Consider the following 18,152-nt stretch of genomic DNA (forward strand, 5'->3'; position numbering starts at 1 on the left):
TCTCATGGCCAGTGGCACACTTGTGAAAGCTGCTGGACAACAATGTAGGAGGATGGCCTCCTTGCTTCTGGGTAGTAGCAGCTACTTGTGAGACTACTTTCAATTCTGCTGTCCTGTTACTGGCCAAAGAGAATGTGCCTTTGTAGCATGACTGTTATTTCAGAGGTTCTGGAGTCTGTATATTCTAACAGGATGGATCTGTGAGATCAGCTGATGCCAGAGCCAGATTGGGGTGTTTTCACCAACTGGAGCAGCTTTATGGACAATGAACAATGAAGGGCTGGATATGCCATGTCATGGCAATGGCATTGACACCTGGGACTTCAGGCCAGATAGCTGAGTTGACTGCTTTAATCAGAGCTCTTCAGTTATCCAGAAGAGAGAAGACTGGGTAGAGGTTTGCCCTACTTGAATAGAGAGAGTCTGAAGTTACCAGAATCCTTCTGAAGGAATTCATTCCAAGGTATGGGCTCTCTTCCTCCATTAGGAGTGACAGTGGACCCTCATTATGTCAGAGGTAACTCAGTAAGTAAGCAAAGCTCCGTATCTGGAATGGAAATTGCGTGAAACCCACCTAAAGTGGGATAAGTTTTGCTGCTTGCCCTCCTCCAACAGAATAGCCCCTAGAAGCAGGTTACACTAAGGTCCTATGAAATAGTTTATGGGAGACGCTTCCTAGCACCCAGGGGTAAGTATGGTAATACTACCACGGGTAAAGGAAGCACAGTAAAGCAATATGTCAAATCAGTGGGCCAAAGACAGAGTCACAGCACTCTGCTGAGAGCGACATAGTGAGACTCTGTCTCAAAAAGAAAAAGTTGGAAAAATGAAAATGCTTACTTGTTCTATCTATAGGATGGAGAAACAATTCCTAATAAGGATTTTGCCAGCTATCACCTCTTCTACTTACATGTCTTGCTGCTGGGTTTGTCATCCTATCCCTCGTCTGGTGAAAGTATTCCCATATATGATTTCTGAATTTGCAGAAGCGGTGACTAATAGGTCCCGTGTTTCTTTCTCACCCAGGCATTATGTACAACGTAACACCAAATCTTACTGGTGTCTTAGATACCAAGCAGAGAAAAATCTCTTATCAGGTATCTTTCTCCACTTTGCCTTGTCAATCCTTACTGCTGTGGTTGTTGCTTATGTCCTTTTTCATCCAGTAATCTGTTGGATTATCTACTCCCAAAGTTTTGCACTGGCATAAATAAATATAAACCTTCCAAAACATTGTACCAATTCTGCAGGAAGTAGTTCAAAGTATACCGCCCCTCCTCCCATAGATACAGAAAGGTAAAATTGGCAGTGGTTAATATGTAACAGAGGGAATGGCCAGAAAATGGGTAAAATGTTTACCAGTTGTCCCTTTAAACTCCTCTCTTAACTCCTCTCTTAAAACCTACATTTTTGCCCAAGCCCAGTAATCAGAGGGGCAAAGGGGTGTCCTTTGTTCTTTAAACCAATTGAGATGGCTGCATGGAATTGTCCTGGCAGAGATCACAAGATTGTCTTCCCCAGAGCTGAAAGCCCTCCCTTTAAAACCTCTGTATTTATATGGGCAGCGCCTGTGGCTCAGTGGGTAGGGCACTGGCCCCATATACTGAGGGCCCCATATACTCAGTGGGTAGGGCAACGGCCCCATAAACCGGGCTCCCGGCCAAACTGTAACAAAAAATAGCCCGGGTTGAGGTAAGTGCCTGTGGTCCCAGCTACTTGGGAGGCTAAGGCAAGAGAATTGCCTAAGCCCAGGAGTTGGAGGTTGATGTGAGCTATGACGCGAGAGCACTCTACCAAGGGAGACAAAGTGAGACTCTTTCTCTAATAATAAAAACAAACAAACAAAAAAAAACCCTCTATATTTCTGCTTATAGTTAGGACTGCAGTACTTTAAGACACAAGTGCACCATGCTTGTCATTTGCTAGCAAATTAATAAACTTCTCTTTCCTTCTTCTCAAACCATCTGTCCTGTTTCTCCTAATGTGGCCTTGGAGACAAGTACCAAACTTTCAGTAACATGTTGGTTTGACCCAAAAAGGCAGGACATTTGGAAGAAGGGGGATAAAAAGTTATAAGTGGGTTTAAAGATTCTTAGATTTATAATTCACTAAAGAAATGAAGATTTATCTAAAGGCTTGGAATTTTTTTTTTAATTTTTAAAATTTTGCCCTATATCAGATGACAATAAAGGCTTGGAATGTTTTGTTTGTTTTGTTTTGTTTTGTTTTGTTTTTTGTAGAGACAGAGTCTCACTTTATGGCCCTCGGTAGAGTGCCATGGCATCACACAGCTCACAGCAACCTCCAACTCTTGGGCTTAAGCGATTCTCTTGCCTCAGCCTCCCGAGTAGCTGGGACTACAGGCACCTGCCACGACGCCCAGCTATTTTTTGGTTGCAGTTCAGCCAGGCCGGGTTAGAACCCACCACCCTTGGTATATGGGGCCGGCACCTTACCGACTGAGCCACAGGCGCTGCCTCGAGGCTTGGAATGTTTTAAGTTAAGATGAGGAAGCTTAACTTAAAACATTCCAAGCCTTTATTGTCATCTGATAACTAGGACCCTGACCCAGGCTGGGGGATGGAGCTGGCTCAAACATTGGCTAGCTCTTCAGGCATTTCTATCACAATATGGAATTGGACACATTGGCCAAATAAAGTTGATTTTACTGCCAAAAAAAAAAAGATGAGGAAGCCCAATGATCAGAGACAAGGCACCAGACACACTCAGGTGATCTGTTGGGTAAATTGACCTGCAGGAATGGTTTAATTTTTGTCCTGCTGAACCTTAGCCTGTAAATGAGTTACAGATCTCCAAGAAGAGAGGGTGTCATGACAAGGCATTTCTGAATTCCCTCTTCTTGGCTAGCAACTCAACTTTAGGGCATTTTGGGGATCCACTTGGCCAAGAGGGTGTTCATTTAGTCAGCTGGAGGAATCAAGGTTTTATTGTCATTCACAAAAGCAAACGAATCAGTAACTCTGTTGTGCTGGACAGCCTGAGAAGCTGCTTCAAGGCCAAGGACTTTCCAACCTTCTCCTGTTTCTCCCTAGCCAAGTGCAGGGAGGCACACCTGGAAGTCACTGGTCAGACTGAGGAAAGCTGCTCCCTAAAAAATTACAATTATCTTAAGATCCCTTCCCTAGGAATCACATCACTAGCCTGGAGAGATTAACCACCCCAAGACGGGAAAAGACTAAAAGTCATCATGAGACAGACCTTTCATCTGTTCTTTGGAGGGCTGCTCTGAAAGATTACCTGGGAGGACTTTTCTACATAATAATACAACCTTTATTTACAGTGAGTTTCCATCCTTCACCTCCTACTGAGCTCAGAACAATTGTGTCCCAAGAGATTATCTATTCTTTGGCCTCATCCTTTTTTTCTAAAAATCATTGACTACCCACTGCAATCACTCATACCCTGCCTCTCCCTCTTCCTCTGAGGAGGGACCTATTCAAGTCTGTACCATCTGGCCTTGTTGGAACCCGTTTGCAGGACTTTTATGTCCATGTGAGCATTAATATATTTGTTTGCCTTTTCTCCAGTTATTTTGTTTGTTTTGTTTTGTTTTTTAGAGTCTCACTCTGTCACCCGAACTAGAGTACCAGGGCCTCAGCCTAGATCACAGCAACCTCACATTTCTGGGCCCAGCAATCCTCCTGCTTCAGCCTCCCAAATAGCTGCGACCACAGACGCCCACCACATGCCTGGCTAATTGTTCTATTTTTAGTTGAGACAGGTTGTCACTCTTGCTCAGGTTGGTCTTGAACTCCTGAGCTCCAGGGATCCTCCTGCCTTGGCCTCCCAGAGCGCCAGGATGATAGGCATCAGCCATCTTGCCTCGCCATACTTTTCTTCTGTTAATTTGCCAATTATCAGTTTGTTGAAGCCTTCACAGAGAAAGTTTGAACTTCCTTCTCTGTCCTTAAAACTTTACAAAGGTTTCCCACTATTCGTAGTGTGAAATAAAAAAAAAAAATCCATATCTCCTTGAACCTGCATTAATCTGGCCGGCAGGTTCTCTCTTTCTATGTAGTAGCCAAACTGACTTTATGCCACTTTTTCCCTCTGGAAACTATAGTTCTTTTTCCTACCTCATGGAGTCTCTGAGAGGTCAAGAGTGCAAATAAAAATTATTCTGAGATGCGAAACAAAAGGGAAATGGACCCTTGGATACACACACACACACACACACACACACACACACAGAATTTGTGTGCACAAATTTCTTAGCAGATTTCCAACTTCTTAACTTGATTCAGCTGATTATGCTTAATGCCCAAGATTCATGCTACTAGAGTACAGATTTGTTTTCACAGCAATAAATCTTCACTTCTCTATGATTCCACTTAAAAAAAAAAAAGAAAGAAAATGGAATCTAGGCTCTGTGTGGGCAACTGAGGCCTTTATTTCCACCCCGATGATGGCAAGCTGAGTTCGAGAAAGAAGTCAGCTTGTGTGTGTGTGTGTAAAGGTGGGTGGGGGGGTTAAAGGTCGGAAGGGTGGGGGATTGGGCCATCCACCTTTCCAGGGTAGGACATCGGTTGGGAGGGTGGGGGTTGATCCATTTAGGTGGGGTCTGCTCTATTTGGGGTGTTCCTACATTTGACTCTATCAGTCTTGACCCATGTTATTTCCTCTTGTAAATCCCCTTGCTCTTACCAGCCTCTTCCTTTTTACTTTCTTACTTCTACCTTTAACCTTTCATTAGAACTTGGCTCTAATGTTACTCTATCAGAGAAGCCTTCTCTGCCTGCCATGCTGAGAAGTGGCCTGAGATGAAAGGCCAGGTGGAGAGAAGGGCTTGGCCATCTCAGCCCTTCCAGCTATCCTACAAAGGGCCAAACATGTCGGTGAGACCATCTTGGACACCCCAGCCAAGTTACCAGCTTTCTGCAGTTGTGTGAGTGAGTCTAAATGAGGCCAGTAGCAGAACTGTCTGATCAACCATCACAATTCTAATAAATGAAGAAATGATTATATTAAGCCACCTGTGTCTTAGGGTAGATTGCTACCCAGAAACAGATAACTGACATCTTCTTACTAGAGTCCTTGAGTTGTCCTCTGAGGAGTGTTTCTTGATACAGTGTAGAATTTTAGCTTCGTGGCTCTGTCACCCCTCCAAGGACTAACTGTTTGTCAAGGCCCACTTTTCTGCATCAAAGATCCCTTGAAAGGACGCTGTTGCCTTTCTATAAGGCCAGTGAGTCAGCAGTGACAGGGAGGAGGCTGTCCTTCTAATTTCACCATCCTGTCCTATCAGCTTTCCTAAATTACAATAGCAAACTGGGCAGCGGCAGGGAATAGATTCTAATCTATTAACTTGAGAGTTGGGATAAATTCAAAAGGGCAGGAAAGGAGGGGAATAGCTAAGTTTCTGACACCTATTCTTTTCCCAAATCCTAAAATGGAAATCTATTGTAGAGTTAGGTCTTTCAAGAAAAGATTCCTTTATGAGAATCCAAATCACTTCCTTTGCCCTCATTTTCTCACTCTAGGGCCCTCCTTTAGCTCTTTTGGTAAGGATCTCTACCTGCCTTCCTGGGAAACCCTTCCTTGTGCAAGACACACAATGTGAGGTGGTGGGTATTCCTTGGGACACAGGTCAATTAGGTAGGGGGATCTGAAAGGGAAAATGCTCTGGTGCTATCTGCTCCCTGGGCTGGTGTGAGTACGGGTCTCCAGGATGATAAATTTCCTTCTAGAATGTCACTTCTGAGCTGTTTACAAATATCTGATTCTTTAATTCTTTGATGAGCTAGAACAAATCAGTCTGCAAAACTCACCTGACTCCTTTTAGGAGGTAAGGCACAATTCCCAAGAGTAGACTATACTTTTCAAAGGAATAATGCAGACTAAACCCATATTTTAGAAATAATATATGTATATATATATTTTTTTTGTGTGTGTGTGTGTGGGTGTGTGGTTTTTGGCCAGTGCTGGGTTTGAACCTGCCACCTCCGGCATATGGGACTGGCACCCTACTACTTGAGCCACAGGCACCGCCCAGAAATAATATTTTTCTTGAGACAGGGTCTCACTCTGCTGGCCAGGCTAGAGTGCCATGGGGTCAATGTAGCTTGCAGCAACCTCAAACTCCTGGGTTCAAACAATCCTCCTGCCTCAGCCTCTTGAGTAGCTGGGACTATAGGCACTTACCACAATGCCTGGCTAATTTTTCCATTTTTAGTAGAGACAGGGTCTGGCTCTTGCTCAGGCTGGTCTCAAACTCCTGAGCTCAAGGGAGCCTCCCAAACTGCTAGGATTACAGGCTTAGTGAGCAACCTTGACCAGCCTAGAAATAATGTTGCTGTCAAAACCACAAGGGGTGGGGTCTAGGTCCTTGCACAAAGATCTAATTATTGAGATGATGAGGATTGCCAAAGAAGAATTTTTTTTTTTTTTTTAAGAGACAGAGTCTCACTTTATTGCCCTCAGTAGAGTGCCGTGGTGTCACAGCTCATAGCAACCTCCAGCTCCTAGGCTTAGGTGATTCTCTTGCCTCAGCCTCCCAAGTAGCTGGGACTATAGGCACCTGCCACAACGCCCAGCTATTTTTTTGTTGCAGTTTGGCCAGGGCCGGGTTTGAACCCGCCACCCTTGGTATATGGGGTCGGTGCCCTACCCACTGAGCCATAGGCGCCACCCGTCTTTTATTTTTTTGAGACAGAGCCTCACTTTGTCACCCTAGGTAGAATGCCCGGAAGTCACAGTTCACAACACTCTCAAATTCCTGGGCTTAAGTGATCCTTTTTCCTCAGCCTCCCAACTGGGATTACAGGTGCCTGCCACCATGCCCAGTTATTTTTTTTAGAGACGGTGGGGAGAGGGGGTCTCCATCTTGCTCAAGCTCGTCTTGAACTTGTGAGCTCAAGGAATCCACTTGCCTTGGCCACGCAGAATGCTAGGATTATAGGTGTGAACCATAATGTCTGGCCTATCATTATCTTTTAAAATTTAGCAACATCTTGTTTCAGTTTTCCCAGGCAGGTGGGTTTACAAATAGCTTTTGTTTTCAAAGTCAAGTTAGCTGTGAAATTCTATTTTATTTATTTATTTATCTATATTTTTATTTTATAGAGTCTTATTATGTTGCCCTTAGTAGGGTGCAGTGGCGTCACAGCTCACAACAACCTCAAACTCTTGGGCTTAAATGATCCTCTTGCCTCGAGTAGCTAGGAGTACAGGCGCCTGCCACAATGCCTAGCTGTTTTTCTAGAGATGGGATCTTGCTGTTGCTCAGGCTAGTCTACAACTCCTGAGCCCAAGTAAGCCACTCGCCTCAGCCTCCCAAAGTGCTAGGATTATAGGCAGGAGCGACCGTGCCTGGCCAGCTATGGAATTTTAAAGGAAAGATGTAGCTGGGTCCTCATCCGACCCCCAGCCAGACAGTACAAGCCACATATTCCATGCCATCCTATCATCCCTGCTCAGAGATTTCCACTAGCCTGCTACCTCCCATTCTCTGAATTTTCCAGATTCCAAGTGGGAAATCGAAGCTTCTGTACTCTGCATCGGAATCTTCTCTACCCAGCTGCCAACCCACCTGGCTTCCATCAGCAGGTGGGGCAAATCCCATACTTGAAGAGGGTTCCCCTCCTCCCCCTGCTTTGGCTTCAGCTGGAAGGTTTGGGGGTGGTGACAATTCTGATGATGGGGATCCCAACAGTGTCTAATGTCTGTGCCTTTACTTCCCAAACCTGTGGTGTCCTCCAGTTAGAGAAGGTTTTTTTTGTTTTTCAGTTTTTGGCCAGGGCTGGGTTTGAACACACCACCTCCGGCATATGGGGCCGGCACCTTACTTCTTTGAGCCACAGGTGCCGCCCAAGAAGGTTTTAAGCTTCTCTTCTGTGAAGGGAAACTTGGTTGGCAGAGTATTCTTGCAAATTCCATGGTTTATGCCAGTGGCACTGCCCTTCAAACCAAAAATGAGGAATTCCATTTTTTCATTCTGTTTGGCACTTTGTGTGGCCTCCTGTGTTTTCCATGCCAAGTGGTAAAGGAGGAAGGTCGACATGGGAACAAAGGAATCACAGGGATGCAAAAACAACACTGCGCTGTTACATTTGGATATCAGGGCACTCCTGCTGTGGCCCAAGAGGAAACTCGCATGCACAGGGAGGAGTGGGTGTCACACGGGACCAGACAGCAGGCCTCAGATGCTGTTCAAGAAACTGAAGGGGAAACTACTGAAGGGAAAAGGACTCCTCTGATGTAACCACACACACATGACCTCCAAGCAGGAGATTGGCCCACCAAGGTCTTAGTGCCCACCTTCCACTACAGGAGTGTGTGAGCCCAGGATGGACACCAGCCCGTGTGTCCTGCCAGGCTGATGGGGGCGGGGGCTGAGCAGAACAAAAACAGAAGTCACCTCAGAAGTATTTATTCTGGAGTTTTCTTAGCCTACCTAGCAGTGAGAGTGGCAAAGCTGTAAGATTGCCATGGAGACCTAAATCAGCTTTAGACATGCTGGACCCTGGCCTGATTTTTGGAGATCGAGTAAACAAAGGCTCTCTTAATCGGACGGTTGAATGTCCCCAGATTTCTGTACCAATAAGTACTATTAATCTAGACAAGAAGACCAATAACTACATAGAGACAAATAATTTAATACATTGAAACAAAATAAGACATCCTAGTCCTAAGGGGAAAACATTAATAGCCACTATTTTAATTTCTTCTTTTTTTTCTTTAAAGACAGAGTTTCACTATGTTGCCCTCAATAGAGTGCCATAATGTCATAGCTCACAGCAACCTCAAGAGTTCCTGGGCATAAGAACTTTTTGCCGGGCGGCGCCTGTGGCTCAGTCGGTAAGGCGCCGGCCCCATATACTGAGGGTGGCGGGTTCCAACCCGGCCCCAGCCAAACTGCAACCAAAAAATAGCCGGGTGTTGTGGCGGGTGCCTGTAGTCCCAGCTACTCAGGAGGCTGAGGCAAGAGAATCACTTAAGCCCAGGAGTTGGAGGTTGCTGTGAGCTGTGTGAGGCCATGGCACTCTACCAAGGGCCATAAAGTGAGACTCTGTCTCTACAAAAAAAAAAAAAACTTCTTGCCTCAGCCTCCCAAGTAGCTGGGACTACAGGCATCCACCACAAATGCCCAGCTCTTTTATTTTTGTTGTAGTTGTCCTTGTTATTTGGCAGGTCTGGGCTGGGTTTGAACCTGCCAGCCCCAATGTATGTGGCTGGCGCCCTAGCCACTGAACTACAGATACTGAGACTCCCTATTTTAATTTCTAAAGAGTTTACAAAATTCAATTGAAGTAATGACTGAAAGTAGATAAAATGCTCAGTACCCTGTTTAGTCTGTGGACCAAACATCACCCAGCACCCTCCAGGATAGTGTAAAGAAATACAGATTCTTGGCTCTGCACCTATAGATCAAGTGGCTAAGGCGCCAGCCACATACACCAGAGCTGTCAGGTTTGAACCCGGCTCGGGCCAGCTAAAACAACAATGACAACTGCAACAAAAAAATAGCCGGGCATTGTGGTGGGCACCTGTAGTACCAGCTACTGGGGAGGCTGAGGCAAGAGAATCGCTGTGAGGTTGTTGTGAGCTGTGATGCCACAGCACTGTACCCAGGGCAACAGCTTGAGGCTCTGCCTGAAAAAAAAAAAAAGAAAAAGAAAAAGAAATGCAGATTCTTGGTGCCAGCTACCAAAACAGTAACAAAACTTTGCTGTTTTTAGAGGTTTTCTTTTTATCCCCATCCCCTGCTTTTTCTTTCTTTCTTTTTTTTTTGTAGAGACAGAGTCTCACTCTCTGGCCCTTGGTAGAGTGCCGTGGCCTCACACAGCTCACAGCAACCTCCAGCTCCTGGGCTTAAGCGATTCTCTTGCCTCAGCCTCCGGAGTAGCTGGGACTACAGGCGCCTGCCACAACGCCCGGCTATTTTTTGGTTGCAGTTTGGCTGGGGCCGGTTTGAACCCGCCACCCTCAGTATATGGGGCCGGCGCCTTACCGACTGAGCCACAGGTGCTGCCCTCCCCTGCTTTTTCTTAATGGACTCTGCTCATGTCTCTATAATTTTGTTCAGATGACTGCAGAAATGGGAAAATCTCTTGCTGCTATGATGCATAACTGTTGGTGTTTTGTAGACATGTATGTATACATATATATGCATATATATGTATATGTATATATAAAATTTGAATTTTTGGCAAGTTTAGCTATGCTTGTCATCTTTGGAAAAAGTAACCCGGTGCACCATGTTAAGTTGGCATTGTATAGAAATTTGCAGCCATATTGGTCTAGAAACATTAAACTTAATTTTTTTCCCATTTGTATAGTGGTAACATGCTGTATTAAACATATAATGTCTTATCTACATGGGTTTAAGTACAAAAACAAAGTATCCTCTAAATAGTTTAATAAAAAAGAAATGCAGATTCTCAGGCTGCATCCCACGCTAATGGAATCAGAGGCAGCATTTCCAGAGGATTTCCAGGTGATTCACGGACATGTTAAAGATTATGAGGCGCTGACCAATGCAACTTTAAAGTGATTATAAGTGATAAAGGCCACATGTTTCTGATAGTAGATTGAGGTTTTTGGAATGGGGTAATTCATATGTTAAGATAATATTTATTTCAGATATGTTACTATAATTATTACATAATTGTTCTCCTTAAATCTTACAAAAACTTAGATTTTTCCAGAGGAACATTTATTTTTAGTTTGGAATCATTTATGTATTGGGAAAATTAGCAAAGGCAAATTACTTTAAATGTTCAGATCTTCAATTTAAAGAAAATTTTAAACACCGCATTTTTTCCTTTACTTGAGAATAAATCTGTATTCTAAAGATTTGAAAAGCTGTACATCCAATAGTAACTCAAGGGTAAAAAGGTGGATGAAAGTTGAAACTTGACGTTGATTAGCTGAGCATGGTGGCAGGTGTCTGTATTCTCATCTACTTGGGAGGCTGAGATAGGAGGATCACTTGAGCTCAGGAATTTGACATTGCAGTGAGCTATGATGATGCCACTTCACTCTAGCCTAGGCTACTGAGTGAGATCCTATTTCAGTAAATTTATGATAAATGAATGAATGAATAAATAAATAAATAAAACTTGACATTGAGCTGGAGTAAGGCAGAAGAATTCCCTTGATGTGGAGATGTGAGGTTCACTTTGTATGATAGCTAGACTCATTCAGACAAAACAAATGCCCCCTAGTTACTAGCAATATCTCTCACTTTATATGTCATTGCTCATAGAAAGGGTGTGTCTCAGGACATAGCTGTTACCACAAATTGAAAAGCAAGACCAAGTCCATAGACAGTGGGTCATTGCCATAGCATGTAGACACCAGGTCAGCATGTCATCCTCACACCCTGGGCAGCCTTTTTCCTGCGGCTGTCTTGAGTGCACACCCAGCTCACGGAAAGGCGTGGCATGGGCCAATGGTAAATTCTTGAGTCTTTTCCTGAAAGCAATGTTCAACGAATGATATACAGAGAGCCTGAAGACCGTGTCTAAGCATTAGGTTTGTTGTTACCTTGAAACTAGTTTGGGAATTACTCTTTGTGACTTTGTTTTTTTTGTTGTTTATTTATTTATTTATTTTTTGTTAAATCATAGCTGTGTACATTAGTGCAATCAAGGGGTACAATGTGCTGGTTGCATATACAATCTGAAATATTCTCATCAAACTGTTCAAGCCTTCATGGTATTTTCTTAGTTGTTGTATGTAGGCATTTGTATTCTGCATTTAGTAAGTTTCGCCTGTACCCATTCTAAGATGCACCGTAGGTGTGGCCCCACCCATTACCCTCCCTCCACCATAAACTCCCCCCTCCCTTCCTATTCCTTGGCCCTTTCCCCATAGTCTTGTGCTATAGTTGGGTTATAGCCTTCATGTGAAAGCTATAATTTAGCTTCATAGTAGAGCTGAGTACATTGGATACTTTTTCTTCCATTCCTGAGATACTTTGCTAAGAAGAATATGTTCCAGCTCCATCTATGTAAACATGAAGGAGGTAAAATCACCATCTTTCTTTAAGGCTGCATTATATTCCATGGTATACATGTACCACAATTTGCTAGTCCATTCATGGGTCGTTGGGCACTTGGTTTCTTCCATGACTTAGCAATTATGAATTGGGCTGCAATAAACATTCTGGTATAAATATCTTTGTTATGATGTGATTTTTGGTCTTCTGGGTATATGCCCAGTAGGGGAATTGCAGGATTGAATAGCAGCTCTATTTTTAGATCTCTAAGTGTTCTCCATATCTCTTTCCAGAAGGAATGTATTAATTTGCATTCCCACCAGCAGTACAAAAGTGTTCCTTTTTCTCCACATCCACGCCAACGTCTCTGGTCTTGAGATTTTGTGATATAGGCTAGTCTCACTGGAGTTAGATGATATCTCAAAGTAGTTTTGATTTGCATTTCTCTGATGATTAAAGATGATGAGCATTTTTTCATATGTCTGAAGGCCGCGCACCTGTCTTCTTCAAAGAAGTTTCTCTTCAAATCCCTTGCCCAGCCTGCGATGGGATCCCTTGTTCTTTTTTTGCTAATGTGTTTGAATTCTCTGTGGATTCTGGCTATTAAACCTTTATCGGAGACATAACCTGCAAATATCTTCTCCCATTCTGAGGGCTGTTAGCTTGCTTTACTTACTGTGTTCTTGGCTGTGCAGAAGCTTTTTAGTTTGATCAAGTCCCAGTAGTGTATTTTCGATGTTGCTTCAATTGCCCGGGAGGTCCTCCTCATAAAATACTCGCCCAGACCAACTTCTTCAAGGATTTTCCCTGCACTCTCCTCAAGTATTTTATAGTTTCATGTCTTAAGTTTAAATCTTTAATCCAGTGAGAGTCTATCTCAGTTAATGGTGAAAGGTGTGGGTCCAGTTTCAGTCTTCTGCAGGTTGCCAGCACCATTTGTTAAATAGGGAATCTATTCCTCACTGGATGTTTTTAATTGGCTTGTCAAAGATCAAATAATGGTAAGTAGCTGGATTCATCTCTTTGTTCTCTATTCTGTGTTTTTTTTTTTTTTGGCCGGGACTGGGTTTGAACCCACCACCTCTGGCATGTGGGACTGGCGCCCTACTCTTTGAGCCACAGGTGCCACCTTAGTTCTCTATTCTATTCCAGACATCTACTTCTCTGTTTTTGTGCCAGTACCATGCTGTTTTTTAATCTCATCTCTAACCCAGCTATCATTCAGCATAATGTTATTTAACTTCCATGTTTTTGTATGAGTATGCAGATTCCTGTTGTTACTCAGCTCATGTTTTATTCCATGGTGGTCCAAGAAGATGCAAGGAATAATTTCTATTCCTTTAAATTTACTGAGGTTAGACAGGTGAGCTAAGATGTGATTGATTTTGGAGTAGGTTCCGTGGGCTGATGAGAAGTATGTGTATTCAGTTTTGTTGGGATGAAATGTTCTGTAGATGTCTGCTAAATCCAGATATTGGATGGTTAGGTTTAAATCTAAAATTTCTTTGCTCAGCTTCTTATTGGAGGATCGATCCAACACTGACAAAGGAGTGTTGAAATCTGTGACTATTATGGAATTGGGATTTTTTTTTTGTGTGTGTGGTTTTTGGCTGGGGCTGGGTTTGAACCCACCACCTCCGGCATATGGGACCGGTGCCCTACTCCTTGAGCCACAGGCGCCGCCCACTATTATGGAATTGGAGGAAATCAAGTTGCTCATATCATTTAGAGTTTCTCTTATAAATTGAGGTGCATTCTGGTTGGGTGCATAGATATTAATAATCGAAATCTCATTATATTGAGTATTACCCTTAACAAATATGAAGTGACCATTCTTGTCCTTCCTTACTTTTGTTGGTTTAAAGCCTATTATATCTGAAAATAAACCACCAAAGACTTAGACACACTGAAGCAAGAATTTGCAGCCCTCAAAGATATGAAAAATACAGTGGAATCCCTCAGCAACAGAATGGAGCAAGCAGAGGAAAGGATTTCTGACATCAAAGATAAAGCCTTTGAACGCTCCCAAATTCTCAAAGAGGAAGAGAAATGGAGAGCAAAAACGGATCATTCTCTCAGAGAGCTCTGGGATAATTTGAAGAAGCGCAATATATGAATAATTGGGATTCCAGAAACCAATGAGGTGACCTTGATGGGCACAGATGCCCTTCTATAGGAAATTATGAAGGAGAATTTTCCAGACATGCTTAGAGATTCTGACATTCAGATAGCAGACAGCTTCAGAACCCCAACTCAACCCAAATAAGACATCCCCCAGGCATATCATAATTAGCTTCACTAAAGTCAACGTGATGGAGAAAATTCTCAAAGCGGCCAGGTGAAAAAAAGCCACTACCTTCAAAGGGAAGAATATTAGAATGACTGCAGATCGCTCTGCTGAAACTTTTCAAGCTAGAATAGAGTGGTCATCGACTTTTAATCTCCTAAAGCAAAATAACTTTCAACCCAGGATCTTGTATCCAGTTAAACTGAGTTTCATTTATGATGGAGAAATTAAATACTTTCATGACATTCATATGTTGAAGAAATTTGCCATAACCAAACCAGCTCTTCAGGATATTCTCAGATGTATCCTCCATAATGACCAACCCAATCCTATGCCACAAAAGTAAACTCACTCAGAAACTTCAGATCAAACTCCAACTTCCACACTGGCTAAAGGATTGAAAATGTCCACTGGACCTTTGAAAAACTCGATACCCAAAATTGTACCAGACTTATCAATATTCTTCATCAATGTAAATGGCTTAACCTGTCCTCTAAAGAGGCATAGGTTAGCTGACTGGATACAAAAACTCAGGCCAGATATTTGTTGCATACAAGAGTCACATCTTAACTTAAAAGACAAATACAGACTCAGGGTGAAAGGATGGTCATCCATATTTCAGGCAAATGGTAATTTATTGTTTTTTTAATGTCAGTGCTTGAAATTGGTCTGTTCAGGAGCTCTATTTCTTCCTGGCTAAGTCTAGGGAGAGGATGTGATTCCAAATATTGATCCATTTCCTTCACATTGTCAAATTTCTGGGCATAGAGTTTCTGGTAGTATTCAGAGATGATCTCTTGTATCTGTGTGGGATCAGTTGTTATTTCCCCTTTATTATTTCTAATTGAGTTTACTAGAGATTTTATTTTCCTATTTCTAGTCTGGCCAATGGTTTATCTATTTTATTTATTTTTTAAAAAAAACCAACTCCTTGTTTCATTAATTTTCTGAATGATTCTTTTGTTTTCAATTTCATTGATCTCTGATTTGATTTTGGAGATTTCGTTTCTTCTACTGACATTAGGCTAGATGGCTTGTGAGTTTGCTGATGCGCTATCTTTCTGTTTTTCGAATGTAGGCATCTAAAGTGATAAATTTTCCTCTGAAAGGTTTTGGTAGCTTGTGTCTTCATTGTTGTTATGTTCAAGGAAGTTAATAATTTCCTGTTTTATTTCTTCCTGCACCCATCTGTTATTCAACAGAAGATTGTTTAATTTCCATGTCTTTGTATGGGGTCAAACGTTTTTGTTAGAGTTAAGTTCCACCCTTAGTGCCTTATGGTCTGAGAAGATAGAAGGTAAAATTTCAATTCTTTTGATTCTGTTGATATTTGTTTTGTGTCTCAGGATATGACCAATTTTGGAAAATGTTCCATGGGGTGATGAGAAGAATGTATATTCTTTATCTTTGGGATGGAGTGTTCTATATGAGTCTATCAAGCACAGTTGTTGTAGGGTCTCATTCAAATCTCTTATATCTTTGTTTAATTTCTGTTTAGAGGATCTGTCCAGCTCTGTAAGAGGAGTGTTAAAGTCCCTTGTTATTATCAGATATCGTATTGCTCAGACTGAGTAAGGTCTGTTTCAAGAATCCAGGAGCATTTAAATTGGGTGCATAAATATTTAGAATTGAAACATCTTCTTGTTGTATTTTGCCCTTGACCAGCATAAAGTGACCATCTTTGTCTTTTTTGACTTTAGTTGCTTTAAATGCACCTGTATCTGAAAATAAGATTGCAACTCCTCTTTTCTTCTGAAAACCGTTTGCCTGAAAAATTGTCTTCCATTCCTTGACTCAGAGCTTTAATTTGTCTTTTGAAGCCAGGTGTTTTTCTTGCAGAAAGCAAATGGATGGCTTGTGTTTTTTAATCCAGTCAGCCAATCTATGTCTCTTCGGTGGGGAATTCAAGCCATTAACATTTATTGAGATAATTGATAAGTGTGGTAGTGTTCTATTCATCTTATTTTGTGAGTCCATTGGTTAGTTTTATCTTTTGCATCAGTGTCGAGGTTAGGTTCTGTCCTTTAATTTCTGAGTTTTTACTTTGCTGCTGATCCATTGTGATGGTCAGTGTGTAGAACCAGTTGAAGTATTTCCTGTAGAGCTGGTCTTGTTGTGGTGAATTTCCTCAATGTTTGTATATTCGTAAGTGATTTGATTTCCCTGTCAATTTTAAAGCTTAGCTTAGCAGGGTACAGAATTCTGGGCTGGAAATTGTTCGTTTAAGTAGATTAAAGGTAGATGACCATCATCTTCTTGTTTGGAAAGTTTCATTAGAGAAGTCTGCAGTCACACTGATGGATTTGCCCGTGTAGGTCAACTGGTGCTTACTCCTGGCAGCTTGTAGAATCTTTTCTTTTGTCTTGACTTTGGACAGGTTCATCACAATGTGTCTTGTAGAAGCTCAGTTAGAGTTGAGGTGAGCTGGGGTCTGATATCCCTCTGAAAGCAGTGTGTCAGAATCTTTGGTGATATTTGGGAATTTTTCTTTTATAATATTCTCTAGTATGGCTTCCATTCCTCTGGGGCATTCTTCTTCCCCTTCTGGGATTCCTATAACTCGTATGTTGGAACGCTTCATAAGGTCCCATAATTCTGACAGTGAACCTTCTGCTTTCTCTCTCTCCTTTTATGCTTCTTTTACTATCTGAGTTATCTCAAGAACTTTGTCTTGTACCTCTGAAATTCTTTCTTCTGCATGGTCTAAACTGTTGCTGATACTTTCCATTGCATCTTTAAATTCCTTAATTGACTGCTTCAGTTCCTTCAGCTATGCTATATCCTTTGTATAGTCGTCATATCTTTCATCTCTTATTTGATTCTGTTTTTGGATTTTTTTTTTTTTGCTTGTTTTCCACCTTGTTAGCAGTTTCCTTCATTGTTTCCATCATTTCCTTCATTGTTTTCATCATGTGTATTCTAAATTCCCTTTCTGTCATTCCTAACATGTCTTTATTGGTGGACTCCTCTGCAGTAGCTACCTCATGGTCCCTTGGAGGGGTTGTTCTGGACTGGTTCTTCATGTTGCCTGGAGTTTTCTGCTGATTCTTCCTCATGAGTGATTTCTTGTATCTGTTTCCTTGACCTAATTTTTCTTTCTCTTCCTCAGGCTCTTTAAGTTTCCATGCCTGTGGAGTAAGGTTTCAATGAGTCCTTTTGGTATAGGACCAGAAGGATGAGAAGGTTGAAAAGCAAGAAGGGATGAAAGAAAGAATGAAAAGAAAATAGACAAAGTAGAGTGGGTGGGTAAAAGGAATATTGACAAAAGGAAGAGAGGCACAGAAAGAGGGAGACAGAGCAATATAGGTGTACAGTAATGTACTTTGACACAATCTTAAAAAACCCCAACCTCTGGGGATGCCCGGTTGGGTGGTTCTCTTGAGGTCAGCAACTCTTTGCTAATCTGATCAGACACAGTATCCCACCTCCATCAAGTAGAGAGGAAAGACAAAAATGCTATAAATCAAACCAAAATAAGCAAACAGAAAACTTTACGGGATAAAATTGGGTAAAAAACCAAATAATAGGGGTAGAAACACTAGCAAAAATGAAGTTCTTGTTATTGAAATAGGCAGCAATGGGAAATTGTATTTATACTAGAAAACTGGAGAAAGAAAAGAAAAAATATGTACTGAAAAGGTTGAAATTAAAAAACAAAACATCAAAATAAACAAAAAACAAACAAACAAACAAAACAACCAAAAACAAAGCAGTATATATATCTTGTTGAATATTGTCTGGGCAACAGGTGGTCTTCTGGGGTATGAGATCTTAATTACAATGCTGATACAATTGGAGGCCTCCGCTGATTTCTCAAACCCCACAGGGTAGATACCCTAAGTCTCTCTTCATCCCTCTTAAAAGGCACTTTAAGGTTCTAAACTTTCTAAGCAGAAGCTTTCC

At 42.0% G+C, this 18,152-nt stretch overlaps 1 protein-coding gene across 3 annotated transcripts in view; it reads left to right on the top strand.

The window, feature by feature from the left end:
• The window catches only part of LOC128566988 (ATP-binding cassette sub-family C member 4-like), a 316,653-nt gene continuing 298,501 nt past the window's right edge, over nt 1-18,152 (top strand). For 2 of the 3 annotated variants that reach the window (XM_053564127.1, XM_053564131.1), the window contains exons 1-2: nt 1-463; nt 7,482-7,566. The gene's annotated coding sequence lies outside the window, so the exon portion shown is untranslated. The remainder of the gene's footprint in view (nt 464-7,481; nt 7,567-18,152) is intronic. The other variant, XM_053564126.1, reaches the window with a different exon arrangement.

This window comes from Nycticebus coucang, chromosome 15 (genome assembly GCF_027406575.1).
Source record: "Nycticebus coucang isolate mNycCou1 chromosome 15, mNycCou1.pri, whole genome shotgun sequence".
NCBI lineage: Eukaryota > Metazoa > Chordata > Mammalia > Primates > Lorisidae > Nycticebus > Nycticebus coucang.